This window comes from Cyrtonyx montezumae, unplaced genomic scaffold (assembly GCF_038088225.1).
Source record: "Cyrtonyx montezumae isolate F1298 unplaced genomic scaffold, pur_monq_1.0 scaffold_10, whole genome shotgun sequence".
NCBI classification, from domain to species: Eukaryota; Metazoa; Chordata; class Aves; order Galliformes; family Odontophoridae; genus Cyrtonyx; species Cyrtonyx montezumae.
Window position 1 is genome coordinate 55,278,293 of NW_027071826.1, and position 26,390 is coordinate 55,304,682.

Genomic DNA, 26,390 nt, shown 5'->3' on the forward strand with positions numbered 1-26,390 from the left:
TTTCATTTCATTCTCAAAATGGTGAAAGAACCCTTTGGTTGGCTCGATCCTTCCACTCCCAAAGCTTTTTCCACTTCCTACCTAACTGCTCAGCAGCTGACCTGGGAGACGTGACAGCTGTTATGGGAACAGTGTTTTCAATCCTGCTCCTAAAGATGGTTTTTAAATATTATTTAACAAAAAAAGAGTTTGCTTGCCAGGACTATTTTTCTAAACTCTTGCTGCTCTATTACTCATATGAAAAAGAAAATAAATAGGATAATCTATAACATCACCATGTCTATGATGAAATTATGCCAGAAGACTTTTCCCTGCCTGGCTTCATGTTCGTTCTAAGACTCAAAGCCAAGTAAATGTCAGGCAGTTAGGACTAAATAAGCCCTTAGGAGCAGAGGGGATGAAAGACATACGAACAGCATCCAAAAGTCTCCAGCAATCATGGAAAGAAGGAAACTAAGAAGGAGAGCACTGTTCAGCTCCAAAAATCTCATAAGCCAAGGCATGGAGACACTGTGATTTTGAATCAGAGCAGAGACACCTCACACCCTTTTGTCTTCTCTTTATCAGCAAAGCACTGGGCATCCCAACTGGATTTCTGTGGCAAACTCACCTGCTGCAGCACCCAGGCTCTGGCACAACCTGGGCAAGGAACAGGGCTTAGTAGATCTCTAGTAGACCTCTGTCATCCTCAGCACCCAAGTCCTCTTCCTTCCTCAGGGCTGGTTCCAGCTGCTCAGGATACCCAGAAACCTCTCTCTAACAGTGTGGAGTGGGAAGTAAACATCTGGGGAACAGCTGGGGGTGGCTGAAATCGGCACAGACAGTGCTCACCGAAATGCAGGTGGAGGAAACACAATACCAGCCAGGTGCCAACATTCTTGGTTTTCAAATTTCTCTTCAGGCCAGCGGGATAATGTAACAATAATTGCTGAATGGACATATCACAGACTTACCCTAGGACCTATAGCTTTTCCAACACTAAGGTTCCCCAAGGCGTTCGGAGCTATTTGGCGTTTAATTTCGTTGGATATGCTCAACTGCTTAATCCAATTCGACAAATTGGGGCATCAGGCTTTTCTTTCTCATTATTGTCTGAATAGGATGGTCTCAAGTGGGGGAAAATAGCATCTGCAATCTGCCACCTTAGTGACTGCCATATTCCTGAGCAGATTCTGAGGCAAAGTGCAGACACATGACACAGCTCTGATGGGAATGAAAGATGAAGGGTGCTGTGGTGCAGCAGCTAGCAGCTCTCCACGCATTCGCAATATTAAATTTCCAGATTGTCTTTCGGAGGTGTCATTTCAACTGACAAATCTTTAAATGCACCTAAATTGGCTAGAAAAATAAAACAGGAACAAAGCACAAACCAATCCACAAGGCAGATTTTTAGCAGCATTAATAGGAAGCACATGATCAGTGCGTGATCATTTTAGAGAATAAGGTTAAAGCTGCCACAAATGACAACAAGAGGCTGGAAAGAGCTAAATCGGTGTGCTTGATATAACAACTTTGTACCTTGAGGAAGGACATTAATATACTGCTTGTAACTTTTCTGTGTGTGTGTGTGTGTGAGTTTCTGAAGTTGTACCCCCCAGCTCCTGATGTTCTCATCTAATTTCCAAGTCATGCTCCTCAGGCCTTAGCATCCTTTAGCAAATGTCAGTGTCAGATCTGTCTGTGGAGAAGAAATCCACTGAAACTCTTTGTACCTGCACACATATTAGTTTCCTATTTCTTCCTGGGAGCTTGAAGGCAATGTCATGCATTTTGCCAGTACCACTGAGGTATGGACTTAACCTGTTGTAGAAAACTTTACAGGACATATAGAACCAAACGTCCAAGTATATGTGCACCTTATAATACCAAATCTTCATTTTGTGCTTTTTCGGAGGACTTGATACAAATCCCTAAGGCAATGTTAGGACTGAAGGAAGGAGCACTTAAAACAGGATTTTAGAGCATTCTTTACAGTCACCACCATTAAGTGGATTTGGCATATGCAGCCTCCTGTCTGTACAAAAAATTCCGAGATTCTTATCCTTTTACTGAAAGCGTTGTGCCAGGAAAAGTTTCTATCTCACATGTAGCTGGTATGTATGATAAGACATTCGATGGGACAAACAGATAGTTGCTAGTTACTGTAGGAAAGTAACAGCAATGTGTATCCTCTCTGTCTAATCACAGCAATAAACATGCAGGTCTGCTCACTATTTACTTTCTCCTGTGTTGCTCAAAAGCAGTGAGTGGTAGCAAGTGTTTTATTTCTTTGCAGTGCAAAGGCCCTTCTCAGTTTCTGTGTCTATTTCCACAAGCTTATACAAAAGTGTCCTAGTTCAATAATGCAAATAAACATTTCAGGGATCCATTTCTGCAAGTCAGTTTATTTTCCTATAAAACAGAGAAATATAACCAAATGTTATCTCTCTTTATAACTGACCAACAAAAACACGCTGCCTGCAATACCTCCTTCTCTTTTGGCTACTTAAAATACGAATCATGATTTTTCCACTTTGCAATGTGGGACTCTCGTCATTTTTTCCTTTCATCTGACTTATCACTAAATATTTAAAATCTGGCTGAAGAAAAAATTAATATTATCTGGAATTAAGCTCATTGGAGATTTTTCCTTAAATATGACCTGTCTGGATTGGACAAATAAATAGCCATAGGTGTTTTCTCTCTCTCTCTCTTTTTTTTTTTTTTTTTTTTTTTTAAGACTTAAGCATTATTTCTCTTATTTGTACAAATTTCTTTTGAGTTCTTTCTCACCCATCTGTGCTGGTATATGGCCATCCAAAGGGAAGGATTTCCTATGCAGCAAATGTGATTGGGTTTCTCTTCCATCCACATTGCAGGGGGGTGAAATATAAGAGTAAGACACTTCAAAGCCTCTTCAGCTGGGTTGCTATGTTCTTACCTGACACTTCTGGGAATGATGAATAGCAACGTATCTACAGGAGCAAGACGAAAACCCAAACCAAGATGGCAGCAAACATTTCCAGAAGGGGAAAAGGAAACGAAACAAACCGCAATGTAAACTGGAATGCTTAAGTCATAACTTCCAAACCAAACTTGTTTATGTTTAGCTCTCCCAAGTTCCTTGAAGACCTGAGAAAATTAGTCACATTGGTTTTGAACAGTTTAATCTGCCAGCAGACTAAAACTATATAAACAGGGAAGTCATTAAATAATATGTTTCCATAGTATATAAATCTCCTTTCTGCACAATTACAACCTCCTGTACAGAGTTGTTCAGCAGGTATCATTTATTATTTATATTATGTTACCTGCTTGTTGGCTCACTTCAGCTGCACCAAGCCTTTGCCATGCAGAACACCACACAAATATATATAAATGACACTTCCTGGAGCTATGTGTGGCAGAGGCCATCAGTCACAGCTCACACACGGAACGGAAATTACAGCCCCACTGAGAGCACAGGAGTTGGTCATTGATTTCAATAAAAGCAGAATTTCACTCACATATTTTAGGCTACATAAAGTAAGTCGAGCTGTTTCCCTGAGGTCAGGTAAAAGGAGTCTTTCAAAGTGTGGCACTGAGCATTTCATTTTCATTGCTCGAGAGGAGTTCAGTGAACCATAGGTCCACCTGAACCTTTAGTTTTATATATCCCCCATTTATTGAACACACTCAGAAATTACCTATGTAGGAGAAGCAGATTTTCTACTCAGAATAACAAGACTCCCTCATATTAGTAGGACATGGAGAACATTTTTTGCACTCACCCTAATTCCGCATGTACAAACAAATGTATACAAAACATAGCTTATGAAAGGAACAAATTATTTTTGATGATGAATATATTTATTCTGCATTTGATGGTTGCTAATGAATATATTCATGTTGCCCCTTTGGGATAGCTTTGAAATTCCAACCATTTGTTAATTGCATGAAATGTAACTGTGTCATACGCTGTATGCTGCACAGTGAACAAGTCTAATACTACATGAGAGCAGTAAATCATTTTCTAACATCTGAATATCATTTGACTCATTTTGCCCCTTTCCAGCCCTGTAGCTTTGCTTCACTACCACTCAATTTAAGAAAATCAAATGAAGGTAGGTCTTAGAGTAGTGCAGGATTAGCTTCTGTTCTGCCGAGCTGCAGCAGCACCTAGAAGATGGACAGCCCATACACTCTGCATTGATTAAATGAAACTACTGGTGTGAGCTCGGTGCCACGGAGGCATGCAGGGGCAGGGAGATGAGGTTCAGATTCCTTCCAGAGGATGCTACCAGACAATTAGGCCTGTGGCAGGAGGATCTTAGCATGTCACTCTGAGTCACAAAGTACAAACTGTAAGTGTAGGAGTCAGTAACCATGCAGCTGGTTCAGTACATCTCGCATCCAGTGCTATGAGATGAATAAGCATGACAGAAGGGATATGGCCAAGGTTCCGCATCTAAAGATCGTGAAAGTTCAATCTGGGATTCACCTGTGACTGTCATCGGGGAAAGAAGTGTTACACTATGAATATTTCATTATGAAAGTGAGAAAATGCTTTCCCCTCGAGCAGATTTCGTTGGTTAGCACTTTTCATCTCTAGCCTTCACAGCAAAATCCCAGGTTGAATTTCATGCTCCCTAAAATATGTGGAAGGAATTCCCCTCTGCTTACCATAAAGGCACTTTCTGTGGTGTAGCATGGAAGGAAGGACGGGGAAAAAAAATCAAAGATAATTAGAAGAGGAGAAAAATGAATAAAATATCACTAAGAAAAGTCCTGCTGTGGTGCATCAGGGAAATCAAGGAGAAAACCAGTACCTCAAAGACCACTCTTTCAGCCTAGATTTTTTTCCTTATGCAGCATATCTAATCTATCAGTTACTGGATGTATAAGTAAATGACTTTTAGTACAAAATGTAAATAGAAAAAAAGTATTTAGCTATTCCAGCATCCATACCTGAAGACTTCAAATTGCCATTTCACATTTTCTTTCCATCTCCCACTTTCACAAAGAGAAGACAACAGCCATTCATGAGATTAATAAATCATACTGTGCAATTTTAAATATTTTGTGCCCCACTGACAGCAGACTGACTGAAGATGAAATTTGGCCAGTTGTAGCCTTACCTGCATTAACATGCAAAACTCCGGTCTTTATAGGCATTAATAATACACACGTCCCAGAACAGTTAAAATTCTGCACACTACACCGTGTAAAGGGAATTTCTTGAATGGACGAGACTTAAATCTGCCGTATAATTTATTCTTCGAGGCAGCCTTGGCACCTTCATTTTAAGCACTGAAATGCACATCGGTTTGCTCATTTTATGTCTGAACTGTGAATTGCTCATATATTTTTTCCCCAGATACAAGCTTTTACAATAATCATAAGCCAAACTTTTTTTTTTTGAGGTTTCTGATTTACATGTAGACCTCAGCTTAGAAAAGTCTTTGTTCACATTAGGAACATTAAGTAACTTCATGGGTTGTGAAGAACAAAATCCCTAAAGGATCTTCTAACTAACTGAAATCAAAAGATTTGTTTTAACTATAAGAAACAAATTGAATGATATCTTGAATTATATAGGTAACGTAATAAACATACATACACGTGTATATATATATTATATGTATATAAGTACTGGACAGTGGTACTTATTTTTAGCTAAATCTCTGTTAGGGTCTTAACACTGAATGTTAAAAATCAATCACATCAAACAGTAAAATAAAAGAAGACAGGAGGGTGGTAAGGAGGAACAATACCATTCATGCACTTCAGTTACGATAACCATAGGTGCTTTGTGTACAACAGTAAAATAGATATAGCCTTTTGGGAGGGGAAACCTTGCTCTGGAAGAGCAGTTGAAGTACAGTGAACCACAGTGCTGAAGGAGAGGGAAAGGCTCAGGATGCTCAAACCCAGAGCTGGACCCAGCTTTGCTCCCCTCTCTCCCTTCAGCAGCTGTCTGTGCACTGTCTCTGCCCCAGACTCTGTGGACTCTGGCAAAGAGGCCCAGGTGGCAGTGAGAGCATAGAAGATGATTAAAAAAACCAAACCAAAACAAAAAAAAAACAAACGATGCCAGATATTACCATTGAAAATTTTGAAGAGAAAAAAAAGATCCATAAAGGTGTGGCTTCCTTTGGAAACGTCCTTATTTAGCTTTCTATATGCATCATGCAAGGGAGAAATGGGAACTCAGAGCTCTCCGTCTTCTAATTTGCAGATGATTATAAGGCTACGGGGAGCTGTCAATTGTTGGAACATCCCTAGTATAATTACATCAACCTCATCTGGTGAAACCTGAGAGTAAATTACTTCTTCACTTAATAAGAAGATTTAATTGAAGCTGTTCTCAGTCACTGTGTGACATATTTCTTGGGAAAGGTTTGATATTTTATATATATATTAATGGTGCATGAGTTTTGAAAGAATCAATTGAAAAAGAATTTTATATCTCAGTGATTTTTAAGAATGAACTTCAAAGAAAGCAGAAAAAACAACTAATCTTGTTCTCATCACCTGCTATAAATGGCTGCAATCTTTAGCCATGGTAAATGAGAGCAGGCACAGAGCTTTAAGAATTAAGGTATCAGTCAGCCAATTAGCTGTAGAAATAACATCCTTCCCCTCAGGATGGATTCATCTCTTCCCAGTTACAGCAGCTCAAATGTCAAATATGTAGTAAATGTTGTGAATGAGAAAGAAACAACACCTCTTTGCCTCATTTTAAACAAATGCATTTTTCTTTATGAGTAATTACATCATTTGTTCACTCAATGCAATTTCCTGCCTACTCCAATATTTGTAGAGTTAGGGACAGAGTACTTACCAAAACAGTTAGGAAATACTTTAATCACTGGATGTTAATTTTTGTCCTATCACTAGTTATCAGGGAGAAGAGGCCCACCCCCTTGTCACTACAACCCTCTTCCAGGACTCAGGTTGCACCAGGGGAGATTCAGATTGTATATTAGGAACTATTTACTCTTTAAAAGAATGTTGCACTAGCACAGGCTGTTTGGGGAGGGGAGTGGGGTGTGTTGGAGTCTACATCCCTGGAGGTGTGTTGAGATGTGACACTGAGGGACACGGTTAGTGGTCATGGTGTATTGAAGTTGGTCTGCGTGATCATAAAACCATAGAATGGCCTGGGTTGAAAAGGACCTTAAAGACCATCTTAGCTTCAACCCCCCTCCCATGAGCAGGGCCAGCCACTAGAGCAGGCTGCCTAGTGCCACATCCAGGATTGCTTTGAATGCCTTCAGGGATGGGGCATCCACAGATTGCTTCCTGAGGAACCTGTTCCACTGCTTCACCACCCCACTATCTAACCTGAATCTCCCTTGTCTTAGTTTAAAACCATTTCCCCTTGTCCTATCACTATTGACCCACATAAACTGTTCCCTTTTCCCAGATCTTGGGAGTCTTTTCCAGCCTCAGTGATTCTGTGAAAAACAAAAGACAACTGTAACCAAAGTTTCTACAGCTCAACAGTTGTAAAGGATATCACTTCCTTGGTTTATCTTTGAGTTGAACAGTGCAGCTTATAACTTCTGCATGTATTGTTTTTCTCAATTTTTGTACATGTTCTTTTGCAAATATAACATTCTGCCTTCATATGTTAGATGTTTGAAAGATGGAAGATTTGAAATGTGAAGTCATATCTCTTATTAAACTGACTGATAACTAGATAAGTTGTTGATCACAAAAGCCTTTCCTCATCTCAAAGAACACTTCTGAGTCATTTATTTTTTCCCCATCTGTATCAGTTGGTCTAAGTAAAATACACGACCATACACTGCAGACCTTGTCTCCTTCATATCTTTTGAACTTCAAAGCTAAAGCATTAGCACTACTTTAAAATTTAAATGACAAAAATCTACTAAGGATTTCAAAATGTTTCCTTACTGTTACAGGAGACTTACGCTGAATGGGGAAAACCGGTTCCATTGAAAAGATTGACATCATTATCTTGAATATCTTACTGAAAAAAGATTGGTTAATTTCAGGCCCTCTAAATTGAAAATAGCTTTTTGAAAAAAAAAAAAAGAACGAGTTGGTAAGCTATAACTGGAATCTCATGCTAGACACATTTAGGCTAGAAATAAGATGCAAATGCTTGACAGTAAGAGTAATTAACCATTGGAGTAAGTGGTCCTAAGATGAAGACAGGATGTTTCCTAAGAGGTATCTTTTAGTTTTGCCATATTTATGGAACTGGAAAAGGGAATTAATTCAGGGAAGTGCATCCATTAGATGCCACAGATGAGTCAGCAGCATCTCAGGAACAGCAGCATCAATCTTTCCATGAAACTATCGTGTAACACTTTGTCTATTACAAGCAGATCGTTGACCACAGACGTTAATATCTACCTTGCTCTGTATTGTAAAATGTCCTAGAACTAGGCTGATAATGACCTAAGAAATTCAGCTGAAGTCTGAATCATGACACCTTCGCAATCACTTTTCCTAACAAGGATCGCTTATAAAAAACAGGCTCCTGTCAAGATTGTTAGCATCAGATCATGGTTAAATTAACAAGTCTCTCTTACTTAAGGGAAGCTTTCTGTTGTTTCTCCCAGAGTGAGATGTGAGTAATAACATAGCAAACAAACAAAAGAAAATGCTGGAAGAAAACAACCTCCCTCTCCCCCTCCTCCTCCCCCATTGTACTGTCACAAGCACAGACCAAACGCCACTGCTGCTTCATGAAGTTTCTGGAGACCACTCTTACCCTTCTTGAACCAAAGCAGAGAGAGAAGTGCATCCCAAACACAGAAACACAGAAGGGAGTTTTCCTGACACAGTTGCAGTGTGCTGCCCACAGGACATGCCATTATTTCCCTCCTGTGCTCTTGCTGTCAACCAGCAGGTTTTCAGGGCCCACCTGAAAGGCTCTGAATCTTACCTGACCTGCAGTCACAGCTAACAGATTCTTCAAATCTTCAAATACATATGGTTTATCAGATGCGATTACCATGAGTTGAAACCTTCAGAAACGCGTACTGACCTCTACCTGGTCATCCATATTGTCATTGCTGGAGGTTTCCTATGATGTATCGCATTGTCAAGCTTGCTGGAAAGAAATCACATAAATTTTTATATTACGGACCTTCAATAAATGAGATAATGAACTAGTCTGCTCCTTTTGATCTGCAAGTACCCATGTTCCTCAAATAGTCACTTACATACCAAGTAACATCTTCCTGTCTTCACTTTCTGAATCTTGTCTGAGCTTGAAGGCACGATTAGTGGGGAAATACTGGTGGTAGGTGAACTGGGTGGATGGATGGACAGACTGCAAGATCTTGGAGGTCTTTTCCAACCTTGGTGATTCTATTATGCTGTAAATTGGGATTAAGATGCTTTATTCAACTCTAAGCAACTAGTAAGAGAAATCTTGCAGAGCTAATCCTACTACTAAGAATTTTGAGTAGTTTTCAACATACACTTCTACATAGCTGTGCAGAAAAAACAGGATAAAATGATTACTATTCTAAACATAAATGACATAAAACAGATAATGTTCTCTTTTCCATGCATCCAGGTTCCACTGGCTTGCCTCTAAAGGTAGAGGATAACTTGTTGATGAAAATGTAACATGGGCTGGTATTCTCAAGCCTGAATCTGAAAGTTCAGCTGAGTCAAGAGTTGCCCAGACTAAGATTTTCCCTTTACTAAGGGAGAAAATCATCAGGCATATGTCCTTATTTTTACCTGCCATTGGCATGGAAGTCTGCAAAGTAAGGCTTCATTTTATGGACCTGAACAAGAAATGGTAGAAACATCACTCCAATAAAATGGTTTATTCTTTCTCTACTTAAGAGATATTCAGATCCAAAAAATGTCAAATTGAGGCAGTACATTTAAATTCCTTCTGTTTACTGCACAGAAATTATTTTGATAAAGGAATTATATACTCAGTATATTCAGCTATATCAACAGTGCCGTTAATTTGGGAATAAAATGACTTTCAGACTTCAGTAATAACACTGATGCTTCCTTTCTGTCTTGTAATAAAACATGTGAGTTCTGACTGCAGCCGTATATGTAACTAAACAAGATTAGGTTTGTCATCTCTGATCTTATTGATGAGTGTCCGGGTTCCCTTCAGCATGACACTTGTAACTTTTACTCACATTATTTCATTACCTGTAATGGGGGATAATTGGAAACAGGAACAAATGGCAGAATTTAAAGTCTGTTTCAAAAAAAAGAATTATCGTGACAGTCACTTTATTTTAACATCATCTTTTAACATGAAATCATTGTACTGAACATTACTGAAAAGTGCCTTGTGAAGGAACAATTACCCAGAGTAAATGGATTTCTAAGCAGATTCAAAGAGAAAGATAACAACAAGCAGCAAAATGTACATTAGTGAAATAAAGCTAAATCAAATAAGGATTAGAAGAAGCTGAATGATCCTCAAATAACACAGTATTCTAACTGCTTAATTAAAAGAAGATTTTCAGGCCCAAGAGATTGTGTTGTACTACAGCTCAGCCATAGGACACACAAGGTAAGATAACAGCGTCTTTCTATGTCCAGTTCCTCTAGGTGCTACTGTAACACAGATAATGAAGATGAGGGACATTTTAGCAGCAGAAGATTCTCACAGGGATGGCCTATCTGCCAGCACCACCTAGACCTGCCTGGGGGGAGCGGGGGCATGCAGCAGCCAGTGGTTGCTGCACTGGGATGTCAGCATTGGCGCAGTCCAGCCAGGGGTTCTGTGCAGGGTTCAAGACCTATCAGCTTGGATGTGTAGGCTTTTGTCCTAATGAAATCAATCTCCAAATGTTATAATCAGCTTCAATATATTGCTCAAGGCTCCCAGGTTTTGAAGTTTGATTGGGTGAATTGCACTGTCAAATAAGCATTTATTGAATTGTCATACATCTGAAAAAAGGGCTGGAAAGATCCTTCCAGCCATTCCAGGGCCAGCTTTTTCACTGCACAAGTCATCTCACTACTTCCTTCCCTCAAAACTGGTCTTATTTCTTATGAAGAGAGCTTTACTTTTGACACTAACCATCGTCAGCACACATAGTAACAATATATATATTTTAAATGAAACAGAAGTGCTTTGTGTAATAGGATCTCCTAAATCCTTTTTATGAATTTTCATCACACTAGCCCAAAGTGCATAATCCATCTATAATAACCATAGACTCAATTCCAAATCCTGTTTCTGTGCACCACCTGAGAAGCCCCACTGTCTGAACTAAGACTACCAGAGGCACTGCACACGGCTTGGTGAGAGAACGCACTGTTATATCACCAATATAACGTTATATTTTTGCAGGGTAGTGGGTGAAATGCAGGGAGAATGTAACGCTGATGCTGTGGATAACTAGTGGAGTCTTGTCCCTTTTTTGTGCCCCACGTATCTGCCTTTCCCTATGACAAACAGGTAGAGCTCTAGCCTACTTTTGCTACTTTGAAAAAGGGAAGGTTGGGGCCAGGTCCAGGAAAGATTTAGGGAGAAACTGGTTCATATACCATGTAGCACAGCAACACTTTACAGAGTAAATTAATCAGAGTGTGGGGCAACAGCCTGCTCAAGGATTTATCATTTATGAGCGAGACTTTTGCCTCATAGGAAAGCAGTGTCTAATGAGAAAGCTGTACAGTCTCATTAGCCTTGTATCTCAGACACCTACACCTCCTGAAACAAAACGTCTGACCAAAGGGCAGACAGTTGCAAATTTAAACTCCGACATCAGTAATGAATGAAGCTGTAGCTTCCATGATCTTGTTTTGACTTACCAGTTACTCTAAACGAATACAACCAGTTCTCCAGCCAGCTCTGTCATAATCTTTTGAAGGAGGCTTTCCTGAAAGATGGTTGGATCTTACTGAAATCACGAGAATCAGCAGACTACATCACGTGACCTCGACCAAAGTTAGCCAAGAAAAAAATGTCAAGAGACCCTTTATAGACACTTCATTGCAAGATTAAAACATAATTAGATATTGGAATCAATGGCAATGAAAGTCCCATTGTGAAGGAGAAGGTTGTATCCTGAAGGAGAAGGTGGGAAACTGCCAAACCAAAGAAACTCCAGAGATTCATGCAGCTGGCTTGAACAGAGCAAGGTTTTCACACTCACCATTAAATTACACAAAACAGCTGCTCTACAGTCATAATCAGGAAATGTTAGCAGTACTTTTTAAATTAGGCTTTGAAATACACTGCAAAACTTCAGACAGTAACACTCAAAACACTAATTATTCAATCACTATGAAATCATGCTCGCTTCCAACAGAGAACATTTTGTTTGACGTGCCAGCTCTAGGCTTCTGTGTACTTGGCTACGCTGATCTTTGTGAAATTACATACATCGGAGGTTTGAATAACACACACCAGATTAGTTAGGAACTGGAAAGCATTGTTTGAAAATGAATTTCTGACTACAAAAGGCTGAGCTGCTTTGGCAGGCCTCTTTGAATTTGACAACTGATGTGCGGAGGGTGGAAGCAAAACAATATTTTTTTTTTCTTGGGGGAGATTCTCTAAGGGAGCTCCCAAACAGCGCTACAAAAATAACAAGAGCAACAAAGAAGTGCCTACAGCTCAATATCAATGAGAAAGCCAAAAGATTTTAATTAGAATCTATTCTTACTGCTGCTTAGGTTACAGCAGCTTAAAGACTTCCTTACCAACATGAATGTGTAATGTATGGAGAACTTTTTGCATGTCTGTGGGAAGGAAAGGAGGAAGAGAGTTCACTGAGGACCTTCTCAGCAGCACTTAAAAGTCACGCGTGACCAGCTCAACATACTGGAAATACCTTGCTTAAACCATGTGATGCTTTGCTGACATATGCATCTCCAACTGCATGTATAAGCAGTAACAATAAAACTGGGTTTTAAAAAGCATTCATTTAGATTAAGATGAATTTTACAAGTTGAAATGATATTTCCATAGCTGTTGTGCTAATCGGGAGAGAACGGGAGAGAAAGAAAAAAGGAGGATGGGGAACAGAGATAGGTTTGTCTGCTGTTATTCAAGATTATTACCACCATCTTCCTCTTTTCCTTCCCTTAACCCCATCCCATGCTGCCAGCCTAAGTAACTACTCTCCTGAGAGATGAGGATGACTCACTTGTTTCTGTAACATTTTAAAGGGGGATATTTGAAACCTGTAGAATTATTGCAGTCTGAAACAGCATGTAAGTGCTCTGATCTCCTGATAGATACTTCCCTCCTTTACTGATCTTCTCAGGTTTTGGTGTAAATACATAAATTACATAATTACATAAATATGACTTATAACTATTGTTAATTTAGCAGATGGTTGAAGCTATAAAGATAGGATTCTGAATTTTTACCTACTTGAATTCTATGTTAATTTCTTTTTTCCTGTGCCGTTTCAGGGGACCTTGCTAAGTTAACCCTTACATATTCCTTGACATCTCTCTATTGATCTACTACAGTGAAGCATCACCTCCTGCTCAATGATGCTCTCACGTGGGCAGTAATTCATCTTCACACCAAACTTCTGCTATAAAACTTATTCAGAAGTTTGGTAAGTAAAGAATTTCTAGCATATTAATCCAATACACTGATTCCAATAAACTACATGAAAAAGTTTCAATCAATTAAAACAGAAAACTCATCTGAAAAAGAATACGAGAGGAGTTAATGCTTCAATGTGAATAATAAAGGCTTTGCTAATTATTTACTATTTAAAAATCTTTTACACATGGATGTCCATTACAGAGATAGGCAATCTGCTCTCCACAGTAAGCAAGGGAAAATTGCTCCAAAAATTGTTCCTCAACCTGTGTCTAACTCAAACACAGATAGTAAATGCTGTAATAATGTCAGTAGGTAATAATTAAAATAAGAGAAGAAGAGATCTTGTTTTGGGCATCTTAATCTCACTTAAGAATTCTGGAGGACGCTGAACTTAACAAGACAACTCTCAGAAGTCTCATTTTATATCGTATGAATGCCAGTCTTTGCCCACTAAGCTTTTGTACTTTTGACTCATTCGTGACTCACAGCTCTGCTTCTGCCTATCCCCAGAAATACACTCTTTGGTGTGGAGCTGAGCAGCACCAGATGAGGAAGAGATGGAGGGACCATTCTTCCTTTCTTACATATCTTGACACTCAAAGCAATCGCTGGATGATAAGGCACGAGTGTAATAGATTTCAAACTATGAATTCCACCCTCTAGGCTCCATGCAATACCCTGGAGCATCCTCAGAAAGATGAGAGAGAGCTCCTGTGAAAGGACTGGGTGATCCCTTCCTCTTAAATAAACATGAAGGTTACCTGGGAACACTGTACAGGAACAGCTTTGAAGCAAAAACTTAAGTGGTCTCAATTCCAGCCATGTCATAAAGAGTTCATGTTATTTTTCCCCTCTAAAAGGTTTTTGTCACTCCAGGGCTGTCTGCTATGAAGTAGAGTTGGGCTGCTGGGACCCTTAAATAGGTTCTGGGCTCCATCATTCAGGGGCCAAAGGCCCAGTGTGCTGAGATCCACACGTAATTTTTCTGAAGATCAGATATTCAAGGACATCAAAACGGATCTGATGCTGGCATTTTTCATAACAGAAATGATCAGCTGCAGTATTTCTTTTCAAGTATCCTGTCGCTGTTATTCCTTCTCGAAGTAATGACTAATAGGCAGTGGCCATCAACATGAATTAACTTGATATTGTGGCAGCTCTCAAGCGGTGTTCCAGATATCCTTGCAGGTAGAGCAACACTAACACATTAAGGAAAGTCATCCATTGTTGTAAAGCAGCCTGACATAAGATTTGGACTGCTTGTTTACATCGCTTTGTGTTGTTTCAACGTATGCCTCTAAATAAACCAAGGAGAGAACAGCAAAAAGAGAGAAAGAAATGTTATTTTTAACACAATTTTCTCTGTGCTTCAGAATTTATGTTGGAGATCTTTCTCAGGTAACAAGAAATTGATTCAGTCTATCAAAAGTCAGTTGTGCAGTCAGATAGAAAACTTTTCCCAGAAAAGTTAGGGAATTCCTGGACCTGATTCAGGTTCAGGAATTTGGGCTGCAGGCATTACATCCCCAAAGATCTTTGTATGTCTTCTTAAGATACTCTGGTACAATTTTATAGCAATTCTGAGATGGTTTTGTGAACTTTTGGGGAATGAAGCTGTATTTAAGTCTCTCAAAAACATAAATAAAACTGCTTCAGAGAAATATACTTTCACAAGGTATATCACAACCAAAAAATCTGGCTTTATGATATTTTATACAATATTAAAGGATTATATTGCCAAAAGCACAATATCTACTGTTGGGTTTGATTCCAACTGGAACTCAGTTCTCCATTTGGGTAAGGTTTTAAAATCCTCAATGTTATAACTGTGTTTTGGCATCAGTTTGGACTACTGAATGCCCAACAGCACAACACCCGATAGCAAATACTATGGGACATAAGTACCATGTGAAGACAGAGTTGCTGCAGCAGTTGAGCAGAAGAAAGCTCAGTTTAGCTCATTTTTAAGAAACAAGAACTGATATACATTTTTTGGCTGAGCTTGAAGATTAATTAAAAAAAAATAATAATAATGGGACAAGAAACAAAATGAAACCTGAGACCTACAATCAAAATGATCATTGTCTCGAGATTGAAGAAATGTAAGTGAGAAGAAAGAGTTTTTAAGTTATACACAAAGAATAGGTTTAAAAATCATTACTACTTTGGAAAAGATGACATCTCAAAACCAGTGATGGGTCTGGATGACATAATTCCTATTTCATATGAATGGTCAAAAGCATCTAATTTAGTAGGAAAACAGTTCCATGGTTACCTTGGAATGATGCAGCTTGCATATTTTCATTAAAAAGTCTAAAATACTTCTGCATTTCCAGTGTCCCATGGTCAAAGCCACCTTTGAACACTTTTTTTCTTTTATATGTTAGTATTTCTAGAAGTTACATTCCTATCTTAAGCACTTCTCTTTACAACTAATTTTTGTCTTGAAAAATGGCGTTTCAGAATCAGAGGAGTTGGGAAGAGCTCGGAATTCCTTTGTAGAGTCATCCAATTTTCTAGAAACATGGAAGCTTAGAACTGAGGAAACAACATGAAAAGCCAGTATTTTCAATAGGAAAAAATCCAAAGGCTTTTGAATAATGTGAAAATATTTCATTCAGATATCCAAACAACAGCATTAAAGACGTGTACATTGGTTTACTACACAAATGCCTAACATTAATATTTTTAAAACTAAAAAAAAAAACTCCTCGAGAAAGTTTGTATCCACTTTTCAACTGTTCTTGTGCACTGCCTTCTATAAATAATTCTGTGAAGTAATTATGAAAAAATAAATAAGTTTTTTTTTTTTCCTATCAACTAAAAGGAAGGACTGTGAGTCAGAAGATCTGGCTGTGGCCCCAGATATGTCCTATGATTAATTGTCCTGGATTCATTCTTTGCGCATCAGAATACTTTTTTTTTATCTCTAAAAAGGGGATATTTATCTAACGCAGAATAGTTCAGCTTTTAGATAGCAGTTCAGATTCTTAATGTGTAGCAGCTGAGATGTTCCCTAAGCATTTTTTGGGGTGCATGGGGGCAAAACTGAATTCATGAATTTTTTAAATAGCGAGAGATGATTTTGTTAAAACAGTTATCTCCTTCCAATTAATTCTTCAGGCAGTTTAGTACACATTAGGAGAACAAGAAGAAGTTTTCAGCTTCCCTGCAAATAGAGATATTTATTTCATTTCCTGAGCACCTTTTGCAGATGCACTTATTGTACATTCAGGTCACAGTTCAGAGCATAGCTTTCTGAAAGTTTTCTCTTTTTTTATAGCTTTTCACTCGGCTCAAGCCATTCTCGCCCAGCAGCCACCCCTGTACCTCCACCCTCACACTCTGGCCCCAGAGTGGCTGCAAACTACACCACTCCAAGGAGGAAATTTGGTTGAACAGTAGTATTTGTCTTGCTGGGTACCATGCAATGGAAAACCTCTTCACCCCTTTCTGTCCAAGGAGCAGGAACAATTGCTCCTGTATGCTGCAATGCACAATACAACCTCAAAATGTGTAACTGTAGTAAATGCCATTATTGAAATACATTTGACCACTAGAACTTACAAAGCAAAGTAAATGTAAATGCCAGGTGAGAACTCACCTAGGGGATTGATGCATCCTGGAGCAGGCTCTGGAGGAGCCAAAGGGCAAACATGTCTTCTTTTGAGAATTCTCTGGAGCCCAAAAGCAGGAGCTGCATCTCCACAACCTCCTGTCAGGGGTATTGCACACAGTGGGCACTTTTCACACCTCTACATTAATGGGATTAGTAAGACAGCGGACAGGAACTTACACATTTTATCACATCTTAGCTCTATGGCATAAACAGAACATTTCTTCAGCAGCACATTTCTGCTCATGTCCAATGTTAGCTGGCTGCCAGTAAAAAATACAGCATCTAGCATTAGTTATTTGAAGACAAGTATTTTTGTAGGTGTTGAATTAAGTTTCAATTGGAAATTAGAGCTTTTCATAACCACGAGGGAGTTTAATTTAATGTACAGGATGAGCATAAAGGTCATAAGAGAAAAAAATGAGGCAACTGTAGATTATACATTATTTATGGATATGGAGGGGAATAAATATTCATAATTCAAGGGAAACAGATATAACATGGGGCTAAGTTATTGAGTGTTGTCTACCAAAAAAAAAAAAAAACCAGAAAGAAAATTCCTTTTAAATGAAGAGAGATTATTCCTTCCCGTATGTGTAAAGACAAGTTAGAAAAGTGTGATTTGTTTGACTGTGACTCATCCCTTCAACATTTGACGGATATGAATCAGATGACCTACCCCTGGGAGCATATGCTGAAAACAAACTGAAGTTTCTGATTGTTTAGAAATCTTCAAAGATAGTTCTTACAGTCAACAGGATCATCTTCATTTAGTGCTCATCTGTTTTTGTTGCTTTTTCCTTTCCTTATCAACCACAGTCAAAAAGTACTTTTCCCTTATAATGACTTCTTTCATCTAGAGTGAGCAAAGTACTTAACAGATGATGCACTGGGCCAGAGGATAGGCAACCAAAGAAAGGACAACTCCAGCTGAGTGTGTTGATGGTTGACTTGACACCACTGTGCCAGAAGAGGAACATCCAGGGGCACTGAGTCTGTGTGAGAACACTTCAACAAACCAGTAAATTGCCCCATGAAAAAGTCCATGAATTGACGCTCAGACAAGTCACTCACCAAGAAGATCTCCCTGGAAACCTTTTTTCACTTTTATGAAATGTTCTCCATCCACCTAATGGATGATGACGAAGTTGATTTGTATTCACTCCAGTCCCTCTGAGACATTTAATTGACCTTGGGATGAGGTCAGAAAGTCAGAGCAAGGAAGTTGCTAACAATGAAAAAACATTCTTTTTATACCCACCATTGCTGTTTCGTCTTTTACACTTCCTGAAAGCCAGCCTACCCTAGTCGATAAGTCTGACTGCAGTCAGCCACAGCAAATTCAAGACTTGACTTAGGATATCCCACAGCAGTGAAGAACGCAGCCGTGGGCTTGAAGAAGTCCACAAGAAGAACAATTTCTATATAATGGGTGGCCATTCCTGAGCACTTCCATGTGATTACTCATCTCTGTCTGCCTCTAGCTATCTGTCTTGCAGAGGAGGAACTAAATTCTGACTGTTCTAAGAGCTGTAGAAGACTTTCCAGTCCCATCAATGACATTTTATATCCTCTTAGTCATCAGACAGAGCCTTAGATAGCTCACTTAAAAAATGGAGATCTCCAGAAACTGTAGAAGAACCCAAGCAGACTATTTGCCACTGCAAACAGATTTTAAACAGTAAATTACTGAAACGCTTTTCATTGCAGTTGCAGAGAAGTGAAAAACAGTAACACAAACAGGACTATGAGAAACAGAGAGTGCTAACGAACAGAACTTGCAGTGGCACACAGGCAGGGGGATGGAAAAACTTTGCTTGTGCTTACCACTACCAAAGCATAGCACAGGGGACTGTGGGTTCCATGCAGCATTTGGGTGCACTACAGATCCTGTGAAGGTTTGATGGGTTCTGTTGATTGACAAACATGTTGCACGATCCAATTTTGGCCACAGTTTGGCAAAATTACACGTCTCCAGTGGCCTGAAAGGTGAAACAGTGCAGGAAGGAGAGTTAAGAGCTATACAGTCCTAGCAATAGTAGGATGCAAAGAAAATAGAGCTATCTTCATTAATATCTGACAGTGAATGGCCTGGGCTGTATCTTTACTTTCACATCTTTTCAGAGAAATCTTCCTTACCTGAGATGTTTTAGACTGAATGGAACAAAATACCAGCAGTGATGCTCTGAGAAATAGCCTTCTAACATGAATAAATTGCAGAGTTCTACACTGAGATTGATGAAAACCGGAGAAAGATGCAAGATTTACCTGTAATAATGACGTGTAAAACTGCTGGTTAATGAATTATTCCAATAAAACTACAGAGCTTTTCAGAAATGAGAGAAAATACTGTTAGTTATTCATCTGTGACAATTCATTCTAGCACAAATCCCAGAGTGTCACTTTGTTAGCTCCATCTCCCCTCCTTTCTGACAGATTCTAGATGTGGTGCCTCAGCACGTTGCTGGAAGCTGATGATGTCTCACAGGAAGCTGAGAAACTGAGCACAATAAAAGATGGGGAAATGCATATCAATAATTTACAGCCAGCATAACGTGAGGAAACTCCTTAGGCTAAGATTAAGGAAATTCAGAGGTAACAAACAGAAAGAAAGGCAGTATATTAGATGACTATTTTCCCTTCCGTTTCAGAACCTCGTGTCCACTTGCTATGCTGTTCACCTTTTGCTGCCTCCTAGTGCATGGCACAGAGAAAGACTAACATTTTTGATCATGACAAATACATCTTCTAAGAACCTCCCAGGAGAAGGCTGTCAGCTTGTAGACAACAGGATCTTGCTTGTTAAATAGAATATGTTGTAATGCATTTGTTTTAAATCAAAAACTAACCATAGTTTTAACGTTATTTTTGTATTTGGTTAACATCACAGTATCTGTAAGTGCACCTTTCAAGTGAAATGTTATCAATACAGAAACGTGAAGGCTCACTATAGAAACAAGTTTCTCACAGTTTTTGCTTGTGTTTGGATTACGTGGATACCGGCTCAAGGAGGCAGCCACAAAACATACAACAGGAAACACAGCAGAGTTCTCACTTTGCAGTTTAACCAACAAAAAGAAATAAGGGTCCTCTCCCTTCACTTCTACAGAATCTGCTGCTCCACAAATATTTACAGCTTCCAGAAGATGCATTTTCCTATCTCTCCCAGTCTTCTTTGTCCAGGCTCTTAGCAATTCCTGCCTCTGTATAGCAATTTACTGAGTCAACCTTGCAGTCTCTACCTTTGTCAAGGGTCTCTCTCTAAGCCAAACTGTACATCCATACCTTTTTTACCCTAGCCTAGAGAAGTCATTGGAGGGACAGCAAAAAGAAAGTAAAATAGAAGTGGACTTCAGCATAAAATAGTAACATCACAACAGATTACTACCAGTAGGCTGGTTTGCTTAATCCTTCCATAATTCTCATTACAGATGACATTCTCATTTCAGATGGAATTTAAAGCATGCAGTGACGACATCAGTGTTGCTTGAGACTACACACTAGTGGAGCTAGCTTTATCCTGTGTCTGATATTTTCAAATTGTTAACAAATCATAGCAGCTGGCAAGGTTTTGACTTGAAAGGAGGTGACACTCCTCCGGATGACACCCAGACAGGGGACAGCGTAGAACAGGGGCTTCCCAGATGTCTGTTAGTGAAACTGCAGTTTGGGAGCCTGCACTCCTCGTTTTACCAGCAGCAAGAAGGGATGAAAACACGCATCTGCATCTATGCATGTAACTTTCTTTTACTGCCTACATACTCTGAAGAAACAGATGACTTTTAAGGCAATAGATTTAAACCATCTCTGGGGGAAGTCAGTGTAACTTTGTTATCAACACACGGGTACAAGAGAAGAGAATGAGTCCCATATTTGCCTGTTTTGCTCCTGCAGTTCCTCTTCCCTTGCTTGTCTATACTCAAGCCCAGCTCCTTACTTATCTGAACACTCAGGCTGCTTTTGTACAAGAGGTTCTGGATCTAGCTTTCAACTTGTGACGCAAGTGCTTGCATTCACACCCAGTACCCAAGAGAGGCAGACTTCACAACAAGTACTTCCCAGACATCAGCACAAATTGCTGGACTCCATCCTCCTGTTAAGACCTGTATAGATGGCTCAGTAGCATGGAAGATTAAGAGTCTCATTTATTAACATGCAATAGCCTCACCTGACCACTCAGAAAAACTATCTTGAAGCATCTTCCAGAAAAAGCATAGTGAGAATTACTCCTCCAGTTTCTCCTTGCTAAGAGACAGACTGCTTCTTTCCCAGGAAGAATTTGCACCTCTCCCAGTATGAGTAAAGGCACTGAAGCTCACCCCTAGTCCTCAATCACTAGTCTTCAGCCCATTACATACCACTTGTGTCACCACATAAATAGGTCTCTCCATCAGCCACCTGAAGCAGGGTGAGGGGATCAAGTTTATTTCTGCTCTATGAATAAGAAACTCATTAACCTCTCATTTCAGCAGGTTGTAAAACTTGACATCTCTACCTCAGAGCAGCGCTGGACAAGCATGACAGCTCTACTACTGCTGAGCAAGGTTCAGCACACAGGCATTCTCTATTGCCATTAGGGTGAAATGTTAAACTGGTTTCCACTAGCTCAAGAGATAAATTTCAACTATTTACATGTGACAACAGACTGGACAGCTGAATTCATCTCCTCCACTTTTAACTTACACTCTTTTCTTTTTTTTCTTATTTTGTATTGAATATAAAAGCACAAGTAATTAAACGCAATCAGAGATGATAAAAGCTGAGATAAGGTCAATGACAAAGAGTAGGAAACAGATCTTTTTCTTACTCAGTGCTGGAGAGTGGGAGAATTCCTGTGCCTCCACCTCCCTCTCCATTTGTCAATGGAGCCAAGCAAAATGGTCACAACAGAGTCTTTTGCAAGACAAAAGGCAGGTCTGACTGCATTTATACAGCTTCCGACAGCACGGTTAACACAGCACAGCACAGATCTCCATGACTACTGATACCAAAACCTCCAACATCGCCAGCACGGGGTGAAGTTGCTCATCAACGGGATCTAAGTTAACCAGTAGACTGCAAGTTTGATACACATCATGAGGGGTTGGGGAGCTATCACTGAAGCCAGTGTCAGAAGGAAACACAAATCTGAAGACAGAAATAATACTATATTAAGACTGTATTAAGCTTGCTTAGAAACAAGTTTGATGTGAAGTGTATGTTATTAAACATTAACCATGTTTATACATCTATAACATTTGGAGGTATAAAACAATTTCAAGCTGACCCAGAGGGCAAGAAGTTGGTTTATAGAGCTGAAGCCATGTCAAGACCATCCAATAAACGTGAACTCTGGTTAAGAGTTAGTCAAGTATATTAAATATTCTACCAAAGAAAAAGCACTTCATAGATTCCTGGTAAATTACTGGGCTGCAGTGAAATTTTCTGCACTGTGAGGTTTTGACTTGACCTGGTAAATCATACAGAAATTACAACATAGTGCGTTGTTAGTATGTGGTCTGCCTGAAGTTTAAAAAAAATAAATCACAGCTTTTCTCAAAGACAAGACAGTGAGACAATGCCCCACACAGAAGGCAAGGAAGTAGCTCCTGAGGGGATCTGCATGAGTGCTCATCTTTTTTAAACTCTAGAGATTTTGGTAGGTATTCTTAATCGGTTGCAAATACCATATGTACTTGAGTTCTGTAAAGGGCTAGTTCTGGAAAAATATCTAGGCTTTACTTTCAGTTCTGTTGTCAGTTTAGAGACCATCAAGTTATTTACAGATTACGTTTGCATTAGAGATTAAGCAACCCAAACTTCCAGTTAAAACATTGCTTTGGACTTAAAGTAGCATAAATGCTACCTATTCTCAAATAGCCTGCATTTGTTAAGTATAGAGAAAATTAGATGTTGTTCCTGCTGCCACTTGTAGCTATCTGGCACAGCCATTATGATACCGAAGGCTGTTTTGGTACTCTGTAGCTGTATGAAGCATGATGAGATGCTTGGCTAAGGAGCAACAATAACGACATGCTGATCTGTGTAAAATACAGAACAATTGCAACAATGCATACTGTCAACAGAAGTGCAACTGCAGCTATCAGGGCTATAAAAACATATTGTCAACTGTATCAGTCTCGAGTATTCAGGAATATTTAACTCAGCAGGAGAAATGAGAGATGTCACTTCAAGAGTTCAAGAGTTCTAAAAAGTAAAAAAGTTCAGTTCCCACTATTTCCCTTCTAATTTCCTGTACATTAGTAATGTTTTCCAACCCACTGGAACCCTGAATGCCAGGTGGTTTGGGTATTTTTTTTATTTTTATTTATTTATTTTAATCATAACTGATATTCTTACAGTATTCCTCCATTCTGGCACCACATTTGAAACTTGAAGCAAAAGCACTCAAAAGGAGGCGTGCTCCTAAACAACCTCACATCAACACAATTGGTGCATTTCAGTGCTGTATGATCATGCTTTTCCACACTGGGGCTAGAAAAGGGAAAAACAAAACAAAACAAAAAAAAACAACAAACATAGACAAAAATATAAGTCTAATGGTTCCTCCCACAAGGTAAAGGCAGCCTCACTCCAGTTTCTCATGTCCAGATTACATCCTATCATCTACCATTTAATTTTCTATATGATCTCTATTCACACAATCAGCACTTTTTTACCTCAACTTGTACTATCCTGAACACTGCTACATCCTATCCTCTCACCTTCCCAAGTGCAGCTTCAGCCTACTGATCTCTACAGTGAAAGCTCTACCAAGGTAATTTTCCTGCTTCGTGTGCCTACGTCACTTGACCTGTGCATTGATCGTGCTGGCTACTCCTCTTACCTCGAGCCATTGCAGCAAACCTAAACTGCTCACTTTCAGCTCTAAGGACCCTCTATTTGCCTATCTGCTTTCATTTACTTAAGATCTATCTGCTGCCATTTACCACAAGGTATATTCTTTTTCATGATGCCTACGGAAACAGAAGGTAGGCAGCTGATGTGCTTAACCTCTGCCCGCTGTGCTGCCAAACGCTGGCTTATTTCTTTGTGCATCTATCGTGCCATCTTACATTACAAGCAGCCCTCACACTGGTTTTGGGTTCAGTTCCATGTTTAAAGCTCCCAGGCACTACAATCATAGAAAATATATGTAATAACAATAAATTATTTAAGCGAGTCTACTGTTAAGTAACTGGAGACTTCCAGTATACAAACTGATGCAGAAATGTGATAATAGGGAACACTCTATCATTTACTGCAGACTAGCACAGAGCACAACTCTGATACTAAAGCTCTAGGATAGAGTAAGAGTGAGTGGCTTTATGCAGTAATGCTTGTAAATCTTCTAAAATCCTTGTGGAAAGGTTTCAGTAAATGCACAAAATGTTTGGTGCTGGTTCAGAACAGACACCAAGCGGAAATTCCTAGTTTTGTGCCCTGTGAAGTCCCAAAACAACCAACCTGATGCCAGACCAGAATGCATGGGGCTGCCCTCCCCCTGAGAAATGCATGTACTGAACTGTGGCCAAACTCGACGTAGCTGTACTTTCTGTTTGCTGTGTACTAATTTACCAAAATGAATAAACACAGTATTTAAAAAAACATAATGGTTGCTACAAATCTCTGCAGAGGTTTTGACACTAAATGGTTTTCTAAATGTAAGTATGTTTACTGCTTAAGCTATAATGCTTTCACTATGCTTGTTGTGTCTGATACATTCATCGCTTTGAATTTTTCTTCAACAGCAATTACTAAAGAAAACACCTCACCACTTTGCTAGAGATGTGCACGTTTTTGTGACTGAGTCGAAGCTGATGGGCAACAAAGTGTTAGATGCCTTAATTACAGCAAAATCCTTCAGTCTTAGATCTACTTGTTCTATGAGGGGACAAGTACAACCTCACGTTGCTTTACCCTTTACTCCCCCCTTTTATATTCCAACACCCATAATATTAACTCCAATGTTCTGAGTTCTCATTTGGCAAAGATAAACAGAAAAAAAACCCACCACCACCACACAAACCTATAAAAAGCAAAGGCTGAAACTGCCACGTTCTTAAGATTCACTCAAACTCATCCTTAGCTTCTCAGCTGACATTCAGATTTCAAACATTTGCAGTATTTCTCAGATATTTGAAACTTGGGGATTATAGTTTGAATCAGAATTCTGCAGGGTATTATATGCCGAGAACCATTTCCCTTTGAAATACATTTACATTGGAGCACAGTTTCTCTTCGGGCACAACTTCAGTTGAGCTGCCTTCAGCTTTGCCAAATGGGAACTTGAACAATGCAATGATGATGATACTGAGATGGCGCCTTACTTAAATCCAGTTAGGGTAAATTAAACCTGAAAGGAGAGAGCTGTAGGATGCTGAGCCAAGTAATTTGCTCAAGGCACGGAGCAGTTAAATGAAGCACCTGTTAGAAGCTCGTGCTTGCTAATCTTTAATCGGCTTTTGTAGATGTGCCATTACATCCTCCGCGTGCTCAGGTAAAGCAGCATGCTGAGTGCTGGGGGTAAGGCAAGGGAGCCACAGCCTTGACTCATTTCATGGAGCAGAAGCATCACCTACACACACCCGTCTGTACGAAACCACTTCCTCCTACTCATTAGTGTAAGAGCAGATTTTGGGAATCTCTTTGTGGATACAAATCAGGAGCCTGCACCCGCTGTGCAATGTGACAGCAGCACGGAGTACGTGGGCTTGGGGAAATCCTGGCAGCTAGAGAAGACTGTGAGGAGAGATTGTAGGCACTGCAATGCACTCATGCACTGCAAGTAGGGATGGAGTGTTCCACTGCCTCCACTGTCATACAGCAGACAAAACACAGTGCTGACCAGTGGCTTCCAGTCCCACCAGGAGCATGCTGGGCACAAAGCCAGAGCGAGAGCACAGCTCCTATTAACCAGAGATAATCATGTTTCAGACAAAAGCAGCCAACACATAGCCATGCTCCCCTCAAGCTGAGGAATAAAAATTAATCCCATGCCTGGAAATAAGCTACAGAAGTTTCTCACTTCAAGTACATCAGGCTAAAAAGAAGCCTAGAATAACAGACAAACAACACTGTGTTCCACAAGCAATCCTCAGTACCTTGACTGAAATCCACAGTTTGGGCCTATAACTGTCTTTAAGTGCAAGTGGGTTTTTAAATGAATATTCCATGTAAAAGCAGTGCAATAAATGACTTATCAAGTGGAAATACAGATAAGAATGGTCTCAATCACTGTAGCTCCTTATGTCTTTTATTTACATTCTTCTCTATGTGCAGACACTCAGCCCC